The 14,674-nt window shown below is 35.9% G+C and overlaps 1 protein-coding gene across 3 annotated transcripts in view; it reads left to right on the top strand.

Annotated features, from left to right (window-relative positions):
- The window catches only part of LOC101745942 (focal adhesion kinase 1), a 203,192-nt gene that overhangs the window by 17,737 nt on the left and 170,781 nt on the right, over positions 1-14,674 (top strand). The window lies entirely within an intron of this gene.

The raw sequence follows: 14,674 nt of genomic DNA, 5'->3' as shown, positions 1-14,674 counted from the left end.
AATGCGAGAACAAGGTCCGGGAAATTCTTGTTATTGAAATTGCGGCACACCGCCGATCTTGCTCATAAAGGGTGCCTAATGATCCTCCTGACAAACGCATCACAATCGAAAAGGTCCTTTGAAGCATCTGACAATGGGGAAGCATTCAGTGGCCGATTAATTTGATGAGTTTTCGTATTGTATAGAAATTTGGTTTGTGAAATGGAAACCGTTTCATAGCAAAATCTGAAGATTGACGTAATTTGAACCGATTGTGACCTACTTTGTTAGACATAGCAATAATAGGGCAATAATTGAGTGTTCACATTTTCAGATAACTCGGAAATTAACAGCGATAACATCTGACGCTAATCAATAAAGATTAGTGTTCAATTTGACGTTCATTTTTCAAAAAGGATTTCAATTTGGGCATAGTAGACTTGTTCTTAAGAATGCATTGAAAATTCTCATTAGGACGAATAGGTTTTTCGTATAAGCTATTTTAATTTAAATATATCCTCTAGGTACAGTTGCTTTTAAATAATAATTAGTTTACAATGTTACAAGTATTCTGTATGGCGTTGTAGGTCGGGTCGTCTAAATATAGCATTCGATATAATTACATTTAATAGTTGTAATATCACTTCGTTGCGCTTTTATATTAAATTTTATGTAATATGATCTTTATTAAAGCTTTTTTATGCAAAGTTCAACGTTATTGTGAAACTCTGTTTTTTTTCGTTTAAGTACCTAATTATTCGTATCCTCGAGGGCTATTTCGGGTTTTGTCGGGTATGGGCGAGTTTACACGGAGGGGTTCAAACTGGAAGACTTTGCTAACATCTTCTTTAGCAAGGACAAGGATTCGCTAAATCTATTACCAGATTGGAATTACGACCCACTAAGAAGATACAGTGAGCATTCAACTACGACGTGAATACCGTAGCGTTACATGAGGTCGAAGTTTCTAGTACAATTAAATGACACGTTAATACCTGTGGTGCCATACTGATGATACAAACCTAACACTAACTCCAGTAATTATATAACTTTCATCCCATCATCAAATGCAATCATATTTTGAATACAAAATATTGTTTTGAAAAAAATATCTTATTTTCGCATCAATAGGTATCTAGTTGGTCCTTCGAGTTTAATGAAACGGAGATTTACGATGTCTTCTTTAAAGTTGTTTATTTTTCTATAATTATAATGTTGTCTGCCATCTGTGCAATGTGACTACTAACCCCAGCGTAGAGTCGTTAACCTTTCCTATATCTTGTTTTATAACGATATTACAATTTACGACGAAGCCGCAAGCTGCTACTTGAGTAATTAAACCGATGTAAGATTTAATTAGTTTTCTGAAAACTTCTTATTTAGATCGAAAATTATTAATCTTAGATAATAGCGGGGTACGTGTGTGATGATGATGAGTTGAATGCAGATTTTTTTGCAAGCCTTCCTTTTGTTATAAACATTTATAGCCGCAGCGTCATCAAAAAAATTAACCGTGTCACTCCAATCAGATTGCTGACTATGAGCAATGGTGAAAACATATCAAACGCTGCATACGTAAGACTTATAAAAGATACCAACATGTGTTCATTTTTAAATTTGATGAAATGATTCTTCTGTATTTTTCTCTAGTCGGCAAGATATGCCTAAAAAATCACGTCTTAGCAAGCGTACGCCAGTTAAATACATACTTTATTGTTATTAGATTGTACTGTCTACTTTCTTTTTGAACTATTTTTCCACACCTAGCATGATAGATGCTAGCGTATTTCCGCTGCGGTGTTGTTATGTCAGAATTACTATTTCCGTCTAGTATAATTTTATTGTGACCTTGACTTTGTGTTGGTCCTTTAGGCCTATATCTGCTGCAGGACTGACAGGAATTGTTAATGAACCAGCAGAGGTTGGAATTGGTTCCGGGGCGCTGTGCGCTGTGTGTATTTGCTGTCAAGGAAATGTGCATACCAGTTTGAAAAGTGAGATGGCCGTCATACAATATTGAGAATTGGATCTTATTATCTCGAAGTGGGTGGCGGTATTCATTTCCATGGTAGGATGTCCATTGACTCCGATCACCACTGTACACGGAGCTATGACTCATTTATAGCACTTTCGACATAAGGTCAAGGATATTAAGACTTTGATCTTATGTCTGAAGATGGGAGGTGTCCATCCACATGGACTCTGGGAACTGCTTAAAATCGCATGTAGAACGAACCCTCCTCTGAAGTAATTATATTTGGCGTTGTAGCGTTTCCGTTGGGATCTTGTTATATCAGAATAGATATTTCCTGCTATCATTCCCGGTACCTTGACATTCAATTAATGTCCGCTAAACTTTGGTCTGTTTCTGTGGGTTAGCAGTAATGCGATCTGGTTCGAAGGGTATCTTACATTTAATGAAAAATAAGTAATAGTATAATCCCAACGGGCTTGAAAATTATTATATTATTAACTGATAGGTTGTGATTGGTTCGTACATTTTAGTAGAGTTTATACTTGACCATACACCTCATAAGTGTGTGTGGTGTGTTTTTTTTAATTGATTAAGATATTTAGATAGATGTAGACAAGTATGTCACGGCCTATTAGTGTGCTTAGTGCCAGTTTCTTAACTTTCTCGATAGCGTAAAAGTTTACTCAAATTTGTATGGAGTTAGAACGTTTGCCTACGTTTGCTGCTAGGGGCGCTGTTCCAACTGCGTATAAATTTAAGTTAACTTTTACGCTATCGAGAACGTTAAAATGCTGGCACTAAGCACACTGGTTTTAAGCCTCTCAACTCGATTCCATCTCTGAAGGACATCGGTAAAGTCGTCAAGAGTCCAACCAAATTTTTGTCAATAGCTTCTATGAAAGAAGCAATATTTTTTTGGTTCTTTCATAGTGTTCAAAATTCGCAACTTATATGGTAAATATTAATGTTCCGAACTGTTCAGAATAGTTTGAACACGGCTACCAGTGGCTTACCTAGCGCATAAGCGTAAACTATAAAAAGAGATTTTTAAGTTTCATTCCTACAAAGTCGATCAAGTTTTATTTAAATATGACATGAGTTTAATACGTGCCTATGAATCATGCATGACCGTCGAGACGGCTAAAGGGCTGTGTGGGCGGTAAACGTACACCGTCAAAGGCTTAAATAATACTTTTGTTTTCTATTTACACTCCTATTTAGATTTCCGTGTCTAAATGGCGAAGAACGTTAACTTTATAATTTCGTTGTTCGTTCGACTGTTTGGCCTGTGAAAATAAATAGGGTTGACACTAATTCACTCAGTTATCGAAATCGTGGTGTGAAATATCTATACTTATTACTTATTTATACTAATATTATAAAGCTGAAGAGTTTGTTTGTTTGAACGCGCTAATCTCAGGAGCTACTGGTCCGATTTGAAAAATTATTTCAGTGTTAGATAGCCCATTTATTGAGGAAGGCTATAAGGCTATATAACATCACGCTCAAACCAATACAAGCGCAGCACCAATAAAGGATGTTTCAAAATCGTTTTTTTTTCTCTTTTGAGAGCTTCCGCTGTGTGCGCTGCAGAAACGGTTAAAGCTTCGCTAAAATAATGTATCTATTCCACGCGGACAAAGTCGCGGGAAAAAGCTAGTATGTTCATAAGTGTGTAGGCAATCTTTATGTGTAAAAAATGATTTCGAGGTTTTTAAATTAAATGAACATTTGCGTATAACACGACAAAGGGAAGATCTTCCACCAAGCGGGTGATATTGCGCGGTAGACCGACGATCCGAACGTTGTTCTTCGTTGTTATTCACTTCGGGGTCACCAATTTAGCAGTATTAAGAGTTTAAGCTATTTACCTTCTGTGGCTGTGATCGATATGGTAGGTGGCGTTTCTCGTCTCTAATTATGTTTAGCGAAATCACGTCGAGGTCACTAGTTTGGGTATAACGATAAAGGGAAGATCTTCCACAGTGGGTGCTAGATATTGCTCGGTAGACCGTTGGTCCGAATGTTGTTTTTCGGAACTTGTATATATGAGTCGACTATTATCAAAGCCGGCAATGTGACTTTTGGACAATTATTGGTAAATCAGAAAAACGAATTATTGACTTTGTATTACATTGGCAGTCACAAAACTCTTCTGAACGACATCTTAGATAAATAATAGGTTAACTATTAACTTTTATTTAATGCAGGTTTTGAACCGTATTCTTTGAAGGAGACGATTATATTCAAATAAATCTGTATTGACATATCCATAAAAAAAATTCGTCCAAATGCACAGATTGCCACCTTTGATATTAGACGACTCATATGCAAGCTTATCTTGAAAATGTCGTAAGCGAGATTCGGGCATCTGTCAAATATCTTTTGACCGTCACAAACATAATAATTAGGGATAATGTGATGCGTTTTAAAGTTGTAAAAAATCGCATTGCATTTTCTAAAAGGCAGTCCGCAGTTTTGTTTTGATATTTTAGAAATGGTATCTACTTATTAATCAAATTGAATTAAATATTTAATATATAATGCTTGCTATGCATATATAATGAATGATTAATAAATACCTTGCTTACTGTTAGACATAAAAGAAGGGATGAGTAAATTTTTGTTTGGTATATTGTTGTTACATTATTTCATATAAGTTATATTAAAATAAACATTATAACGGTTTCCTTGTGGTCATTCGATGTATCCAGCGCGGCCGATGTAACGTCAAGGAAAACTGAATACTTATATAATCACCGTTGTGTTACAAACATAATGAAAATGTTTACAGTATAATTTGTTTTTATAAGTGAACATTGCTGTTGTCTTGTTGTAGCGTTTATAGACATAATGTCATAGCTAAAGAGTCCCAGAAAGCTGAGAGGAGTTACAAAATTGTCACTGCCTTAAGTGTATTTTATTAACGTATTTGCTTGTATTGAAATCTTCGCTCCTAAATAATGTCACATTGAAAATGATTTATTTGAAGCACTAAAGTTTGAGTAATTTATAACGCTATCGACGCACACATACAAGAGCGAAACATTCATTTCGGGGCTTCCAAGACAGAAGTTATTTCTTTGTCATTTGAATTCTGATCTACTTCAAGCCGTATGAGTGATTTTTTTTCGAGACAAATCAAATTGATGCGAACTATTTTACTGAAAACCTTTTTGTCGGCATTCGTGTTCGCGAATTCAGTACAAAAACTCTTGCAATTCAAACTTTTCGGTTTTTCGGATTCGGCTTTTCGGCTTCGGGATTGCGGATCGTTGCCGAAGCACAGTAGTGTGTTCGTAACATTAATATGTATGTATTTAATGTGAATATTTGTATACCTTTAATAAGTTCAATGTAAATTAGATGTCGCCCTAATTAACTGCTGTCGCGTCGTTAATGAAAACTTCTTAAATAACGCGAGACGCTGAAATGCGTAACGTCCATTACACACGCGTCTCTTTCAACATAAAATAAGTGTTTCTTGTGTTTACAAACTCTCGCTCATAAAGTGCTAACTCGTGAAATATTGGCAACAACAGCCTTATTTGAGCCTCCTTAATTTCCTTTTCATTAGGGCTGCTCGTATATGAGATGCCTTTGCTTTTGTGCGTTACTGACTTTCATATTTAGTAAATGTCAAATGTCAAGATTGACACAAAAAAAACTTTGTTTTTTATCTATGGTGGGTGCGTTTTTGTTTCCTTTAGACTAGTTTAGATTTTAAAGCCATTCGTTTTGTTATGTCCCTAGTTTTGAAAGAATTTTAGGTGATATATTATGTGGAAGAAGCACTATTTCTTAATTTAGATTACCTAGGTCAAGTACTAGACACATTTTTATATATATGTATACTCCCTAACATGCGTATCGAGGTCAACTATTACCGGCTTTGTTGTCGGAGTCCATAGATTCACACAATCCATAGGCCACAGAATAGCCCACCCCTGCTGGGTGAGCCTTTGCTTGCTTACTTGTACTGGTGTAACTGGAAAGGCCTCAGGGCCACCAGTAATCGTTCAATAACAAAAAAAGCCACAGAATTCAGAACGTGAATGTCGCAGTTCGTCTAGAAGCCGGAATTTCATTTGTGCAAAAGCCGTCCTACTCTTCACGTCGTAACGTATTATTGCTTCCTTGCCGAAATAGGACATTAGTATCTACTCGTGCGGGCGTGTAGTATGTCGTATCAGCCGTACTTAGATATAAACGATTAGGAATTAGGGAGTTGGGAAGAGCTTCTATCTAATCTACTGTTCAATAGTTAGATGAGACTTTCGAAAACAGTTTTCTCATTCATCTTGTGTATTGTTATGCTCGCTTGAGAAATATGGATGTCACTTAATTTATCTCAACTATTAGACTGTGTTCACGCTCGGGACAAATAAAAAGTCGGTTCGTGGAAGTGATGTTCTATATTTTTAGTCCGACAATAATGTTCAGAAAAAAATATTTGAAAATTTACAAAAAAGGCGCCAAAGCCGTGATTGAGTAAAAATGCACAGATACTTAATATAATATAAAAAACGAGGATATGCGTTTCGTTTCACGCTGTTAAAATCTTGAACAGTCTGCTAATTACGTTGTCCACTAACAATAAATTACATGTTTTTATTAAAACAATCTTTCACTTTTTATTGCATTTTTTTATTGGGTACCCGAACAGATCGGTACCATCATTTTGTCTACACCGCATAGCATGCATGCGTTTTGGTTTCAAGGTTGCTTCGTATAACGGATATATAGTCTTAAAATGAGATTTTAATATCTCGTATTAAGATGGATGCCGGATTTTTCGTCTATACCACCTTGAGAATTATGGTGGACCGTGAACAAATCTTCGTAACTATTTTTCTTTTTCACTTTATTGCCAACCTCGTTAATGTTTTATAACGTGCACTGTGCAAAAAAATTCAATATTCAACAGAGTATAACTGTTAGTAGATTGAGTGTAACGGAATGGTGGTCGAGATTAGATCGTAAAGGTGCCGGAAGATTATGGCACGGTGGACCGATGACATAATCAGGACGCCAGGGCATACGTGGATGAGAATGGCATTCGATACAAACATTATGGCCTAAAAAAGAGATCCTATTCCCAGCAGTGGGTATTAAAGAGCTGAAGATAGTCATAATAATTGTTGTTTAAAAATTATATTTTCCACATCAACCCTAATATTACTAGTCCGCAAAAGTATGATCAATACCTTTTTTTCATAATGCGACAAGCCGTGTCGCCTCAAAGAGTTAAAACTTGACTAATCAAGATACCTTTGTTATTAGTAATAGTATAGACCTAAGTCATCAGACAAAGAGATCAAAAAGTAATTTGTAATTTTGATAAAAAAAACGTTCTTCTTTTAATAGACTCTGGAATAAAATTAGGGTAATTATGATTACTATTAAAACCCATGGCAGCTACGATATATTTCACAAAACAGAAACTCACGGCTCAAACACATTCCGTGAATACATAATATAAATAGTTCAAATACAGTGTAAAAATTTACATAACAACAGAACGCATTGAATGATTCTAAGCCAAAATGCGGTCTGAATACCGTTGATAATGTTGTTCGTCCTTCGTCCTTCGCCCCCGCAAACAACAGTCACTCATAGCCCGAAGTGATAGCCCATGACGTCATTCTCGTTTAGTGAACACGATCCAAACATAATATTGAAAGTCGAATGAATAAACCTATGGGTATACAAATTTTTGAAATTTTTGGTAGATCATACGTTTTTGTTTCTTTAGTGTCTTATGGTACTAAAAAGTAAAAAGGTTAATGTACTAATTATCTATTCTGTTGATACAAGTATACTGGAAAGCATAAGAAAGGATCTATACTCTATACTAATATATAAATCTACAGTGGTTTTTACGGAGGTTCCGTTATAACTACTGAACCATGCATCCGATTGACTTGAAACTTGGTATCCATGTAGAAAATGCATGTACTTAATGGACAGGCTAATTTTTATATGAGTGTTGGACTCCCTAATAATAATGACAATAAATAATCATGTTAATTTTAAATGCCCAGCGAAGCGGGCGAGTACGGCTAGTATCTTATAAGATTAGAATATTATAGTCTCAAAGAAATTAAAGAATTTCAATTCTTTAAATAAAAATTGGAGCCATAACTGCGTGCTTTTATTTAAACTGCGACATGAATGTTAGTCTGGATATAAAATATTACACATTCGAATCGTTTGGTTGTTCGTTTTGTTTACGGATGATTGATGGCACAATGATTAATATCTTCGTTTAAATAAGGCTTTGTGTGATGAAGTGATGATAGAGCAATGGAATGTTGAACTGTGTTTTGTTGTCTTCGTGATACGGTGTTAAGATATGTATAAATACTTACACCCCGAAATAATGCAGTTCACAAATTAATCTATTTTTATCCGATGACTATAATACCTAAATGACCTAATAAATAAGCTTAAAAGGCGACAAATCCTAAGTCTTGATAGACACGGTTGACGGAGTGGAACAGTCTCGATGGAGATTTTGCTCTAACCGCCTAACAGCTCTCAACACATCTGCTCATAGTCTAGCTGACTGATTGCAAGATAAAGAAAAAAAAATCCGGTGACTATAATAAGTGGCCTTGTAAGTTATACGTTCGCGCAAAACACATTGAAGATAATACTTCTACGAGTGATACAGTAGAAGCAGATAAGTCGGTCAATATAAAAATATTTAATCCTATCAATTCGCTGGTAGCCTAAGGGGTAGGGGAGCTCCCGAACTCAACCCTAAGAGAATTTGCTAACACCAGCCCCTAGCAAGGCAGTGTTTCTGAATATACCACCGGATCGGAATCGCGACCCACTGTGAAGATCCGGCGAGAAACTCAGTGGGTTAACCGTCGTACCAAATTAATTTCAGCAGTACCAGAAGGTGCCTTCCCTTATTCGACGTTGATATAAAAAAATATATATTAATGTCGGTAGTAAAAAAAATAGATTTTCTTAATATTTGTTGTGTCACAATCTAAATTTGAATACCGGCTTACAACAGATTTATCGGACTTATTATACCGTAACACAAAGACAAGCGCCTTCTCCGGTCAGACGAGGATTAAATTCGTTTCCTTTATGAAATACGCTTTCCGGAGTGCTCAAGTTTTCCGCTCCGATCTCCCTGTAGAGGTAATTAGCGTTCATAATACCTGTTCCTTTTAATTAGTCAATTAAATTTTAGATATCGTTCTGAAAGATCTTAATTCTGTTTATATGTGTCGCGCGTGATTGCGGTTCGCTGTTTTAATGATAAAGACAATAATTTGTAAAAGTTTTCAAATTTAAATGAATATGGTTTATATTTTGATCGCGAAATAAGAGTCTTTTTTTTATTGCTTAGATGGGTGGACGAGCTCACAGCCCACCTAGTATGAAGTGGTTACTGGAGCCCATAGACATCTACAACGTAAATGCGCCATCCACCTTTGAGATATAAGTTCTAAGGTCTCAGTATAGTTACAAATAGTACCCCACCCTTCAAACCGAAACGCATTACTGCTTCACGGTAGAAATAGGCAGGGTGGTGGTACCTACCTGTGCGGACTCACAAGAGTTCCTACCACCAGTAAAGAGAGTTTTGGTATCGACAGTATATTTGTTCAATTTATCGAACTGGTCCATTAATATGTACATAATTCTAATCTTACATATTCTAAAATACTTAGACTGTAAATAAGGTATTATATAAACAAATTAAATAGAAAGTAATCCCTTAGTCTAAAGCTATGCTCATCGATAATCTTGGCAGTCCTAGAAACAAAGCTAACGAGCTAAATAACGGCATTCTAGGGTGCAAGTAAATCTGGCCATTACTGTCCTTTAGTGAGATACGATCATCGATTGTTTGCGGACCAAAGTTCCCACGTTATTTTCCTTCAATCGTAATTTCGGTCAATGGTTTCGGGAAGAGAAACAAAATCGGCTGGATGTTAGATAAGTCTGGCGTAATGTTGAAATAATCGTGCAAAACACTTTGTTTTTATGTTTAGCTATTCTTTTGATTCGGGACGATAAAACGGAAATCGTCAATGACGAAGCTTACCTTAACTTAAGTGGTCGATGTTGCCTTCTAACAACAAGTATCATTCGTTCAATTATCAACAGTAAGATAAATCTTGACGCTCAATAATTAATTGATTTATCTAAATACTAGCTGTACCCGTCCACTTCGCTGGGCATTTAAAATTAACATTATTATTTATCACCCCCACAAAGATTCTTATGATTAACGCCCCCGCAACTGGTGTAGGAAGTCCAACACTCATATAAATATCCATCGCCTATCCATTAAGTACGTGTATTTTCTACATGGATACCAAGTTTCAAGTCAATCGGATGCACGGTTCAGTAGTTATAACGGAACATCCGTAGATTTATATATTGGTATAGATTATTTGTGGTGCGGTGTGATTAAAGTATAATTTAAAGAGAAGAAAACAAACTTCAAGTTTAATTGAAATTCGAAGTTCAACTTCAAACGGAACCAGAAATGAGTGAACGTTGAAGTTTGACTGCAGACCCGTTGGCAATTTCAATAAAAAGAAAATAGGTAGACGACGAGTACCGAGCCAGACTCAAACGAATAAAAGGATACAAATAAAATGTAACTCTCCAAATATGCAGCTCTTCGACTTATGTATTCACTGGTTTTCGGTTGCCTTATGAATACGGGCAAACGAAAAATGTTTGCTTCTCGAATCACAGAAGCTTCGTGTGTTTCTGATAACATTTGACGTATAATGTATAGGAAATTGGATAATACATTACATTGGCTTTTTGTTAAATGTGATTGTAGATAGGTGTTTTTGGTGATAGATATTTTTTATGTCAAATACTTTTTATTTACTTTTATATGTGGCTTCACTTGGGTTAACGTTGAAACCGTTTCTATATTTAAAAAAAAAACTGCATACCCTTTGTGTGTCCGTGTATAAATTTGTGTGCGAAATTTCATGATGATCGGTTAAGTAGTTGAGAGGTAAGAGCGTAACAAGAAAATTCCGTTTTCTAATTATAATATAACCAGTATTGATTATGTTAACTGCGGGATATTAAATTGCAAACACATTTAATCTTAATAAAAGTAAGCAATAGTTGTTTATGAATTTCCTGAGGTTTCAGATCTGTGCTCACAATAAAATCGAAAGTTTGATTCATTAATGAAGGATCATCCTCTCGAAATATTACTACTTTGAGTAGGTTGAGTTATTGAAGTTGTCTAAAGTCGTCGATCCCTTTCGATACATTGGATACCTGATCAATAAGTGTACTTCAGTTCAATATCAGTTTGGAACTGTGTGGCTAAGTTGACATTGTTGATTCGCAGTTTGACGTTCGTAGAAAGGTTTGTTGGTAAAACTAAGTGGGTTGCTTACGAAGTTCGAGATTTAATTTCTGGTTTTGTTAGATCGTGCTTTGAATGGTTTTGTAATGCTGAAAGCAAACAACTGAGTTTTAAGTATGAGTACGAGATGGTGCATAGATTTAATATGTACTTAATTGTAGTTATACTGGTGGTAGAACCTCTTGTGAGTCCCCACGGGTAGGTACCACCACCCTGCCTATTTCTACCGTGAAGCAGTAATGCGTTTCGGTTTGAAGGGCGGGGCAGCCGTTTTAACTATACTGAGAGCTTAGAACTTATATCTCAAGGTGGGTGGCGCATTTACGTTGTAGATGTCTATGCGCTCCAGTAACCACTTAACATCAGGTGAGCTCGTCCACCCATTTAAGCAATAAAAAAAATAAAAGTTTAATTTTGATAGTATTTAATTTTATACATCAAAGATGTAGTATGTAGTATAACTATAATATAGGTATATAATATCTCTGTAATTAAAAAATACACTTATTAAAATAAAACTAATTAAATATCATTCTAATAATAAGAAATCTCGGTAAGATTAAAAAAAAACAATTACAAACTTGCAGAACGAGTCTTAACAAAAAGTAGGTGTACAATTTACTACTGTTGGGATTTGCTTCAACATTTCTGCATCTAGATTCTCTAGAGACTGTAATTTAGGATAATAGGTAACTTTAGACGATGCTGTTATTTCATTGTTTTTTTTTTGTTAGTTGTTGTTATGAACTATAAATTTGAGTTATTATATTTTAAACTAGCGACCCGCCCTCGCTTCGCTTCGGAAACATTAAATTTTATTATTGATAGCTGAGTCCCGCAATGTTACGTGGCGCCTCGGGGCGAAGCTAGTCTAAAAAAAGTAGCCCAAGTTACTCCTTATATCATCACCTATCTATCAGTGAAAGTTTCGTCAAAATCGGTCCAGCCGTTCCAGAGATTAGCCGGAACAAACAAAAAAGACAAAAATTGTAAAAAATGTTATTTTGGTGTATGTACCATACAAATATTCGTATGCATGTAGTAAAAAGCGGTTATTTCAATACTATAAACAGAGACTCCAATTTCATTTATATGTATAGGTTGGGTCACTTTTTCTGTTTGGTTTTTCAGCGCTTTGCTTTTGACAGATCACGCGTGATTCGTGTCATATGTGAAAAGCAAAGTTAATTAGTTTGTACTGTTATCGAACTAACCCCTATATATATATTGTGTGCGTCTTATTTGTTTTATGTAAATCAACAGAGATCCTGTCATCAAACATTCTTAGCTAATCACTTAATTCTTAGGAAATATCTGTGACCTTGCTCGTTCACGAAGCCCGCTATAGAAAGCAGAGTATTAAATACACTTGACATTGGCGAAATCTAAAAGGAAACGCCATAAACCTAAGAGATAGATAGATTAGTTTGTATCGGTATTTCACTATGGAAAGAATTACTTATGTTGTTACTTAGATAATCTGGCAGAAGATTCGCTCTTTTTTATCGAAAGAATGTCTACAGTTATGAAGCGCATTTTTTGTTGAATGAATAAGCAGTTTCCGTATTTTGTTCCGAGGAGCAGCTAAAAGCAGTACAATAGCAGCTAATGCATCTTGAAAAAATATTGATTGGTGCGGTTTGTGGTCCGCAGGGTTGGCAAGCACTTCTTCAAAGATGACAATGAGAACGTCAATGTGACAACGTCATTATACAATGATATCCAGCTTTTTACCAAATACACTTTTTTTTTTTTTTTTCCTACCTATGCTGATAGCCCTAGCGGCTATGTCAGCGTAACCCTAACTTTAGTAGGTGAGCTCACGGGGCTCAAACCTGACGACGTTGCTAACACGAACCCTAGCAAGAGCCGTGCTTCGCAGAATCTACCACCGGATCGGAAACGCGACCCACTGAGAAGATCCGGCGAGAAACTCAGTGGGCTGTGTCTGAGATATACACGAGATATACCCAGATACCCAAGTTACACGAGCTGAATCTAGCAGACATGTGGTTTCAACAAGACGGAACCACATGCCACACAGCACCCGAAATGATGGACCTATTGCGTAATAAATTTGGTATACAATTCATCTCTAGTTTTGAACCAGTTAATTGGCCGCTCAGATCGTGCGATTTGACGTCGTTGGATAATTTTTTGTCGGGTTACGTCAAATCTTTTGTTCATACTGATAAACCAACATCTTAAAATACTTGCTTATATGACTTTAGATAAACTAACTGGTGGTAGGACCTCATGTGAGTCCGCACGGTTAGGTACCACCGCCCCGCCTATTTCTGCTTACTGGTGGTAGGACCTCTTGTGAGTCCGCACGGGTAGGTACCACCGCCCCGCCTATTTCTGCCGTGTAGCAGTAATGCGTTTCGGTTTGAAGGGTGGGGTCGCCGTTGTAACTATACTGAGACCTTAGAACTTATAATAATATCTCAAGGTGTGTGTCGCATTTACGTTGTAGATGTCTATGGGTTCCAGTAACCACTTAACACCAGCTGGGCTCTGAGAACTAGGCTATAAAAAAATAATAAAAAACTAAAGTAGCGATGCTTGAACGAAACCATAATCATACTGCTGAAACATTAGCGCGATTTAATAAAAGAATAGTTTGCGTTTATAATAAACCCAGAAAATACGTTGAGCGGCTTTTAATTGAGAAAGAAAAATTGCAATTTTCTAATAAACTTTAAATCGAATATGCCATTTATAAAGCTAGATTATATCGGAGCAGTACATCGTGACCGTTGGCGTTTAAGTACTAAAGGCACGTGCGCCTTGCGGCTAAATGGAGAAAAATTGCCTCTAGTCCTGTCCGTATCGACCGATACACGTGCTGCCACGACACGTAGAATGTTCTGTTCAGTTCCATGTAGAACGTTCTAGCAAATATCTGTTTCGGAACCTGATTAGATTTACTGATGTGTTTTTTATTGGTGAAGTCAAGATTTTCAAAATTTTGAAATTCTCTTTAGTTCTAGAACAGTTATTCAAGTAAATTTAAAATTCCTATTCTTGAAAATGAGTTTTCGTTATATATTTTTCTGTAAGTATGCTCACAATTTTTGAAATAGCATGGGAGAGAGAATTGAGAATCGCTCTCTTTCTCAAATAAAAGAGCTGATACTTAAAACCACAATGGACTTTCTGAAATTAAAGCAAACTTCTTTGTATCTTTCCTTAACATTTATAATATTTCTTGAAAAGTTCAACTTCATCGCATTACTTTAAAACTCAAAAACCAAATAAATATTTTATCTATTGAGCCAAACCAACGAAAAAAAACCTGAGAAGATAATTTTGTATTTCATTTGACGTTCACGTAATTTGTT

This window comes from Bombyx mori, chromosome 20, assembly GCF_030269925.1.
Source record: "Bombyx mori chromosome 20, ASM3026992v2".
Classification (NCBI taxonomy): domain Eukaryota; kingdom Metazoa; phylum Arthropoda; class Insecta; order Lepidoptera; family Bombycidae; genus Bombyx; species Bombyx mori.
This window is presented reverse-complemented; position numbering and strand designations above follow the sequence as displayed.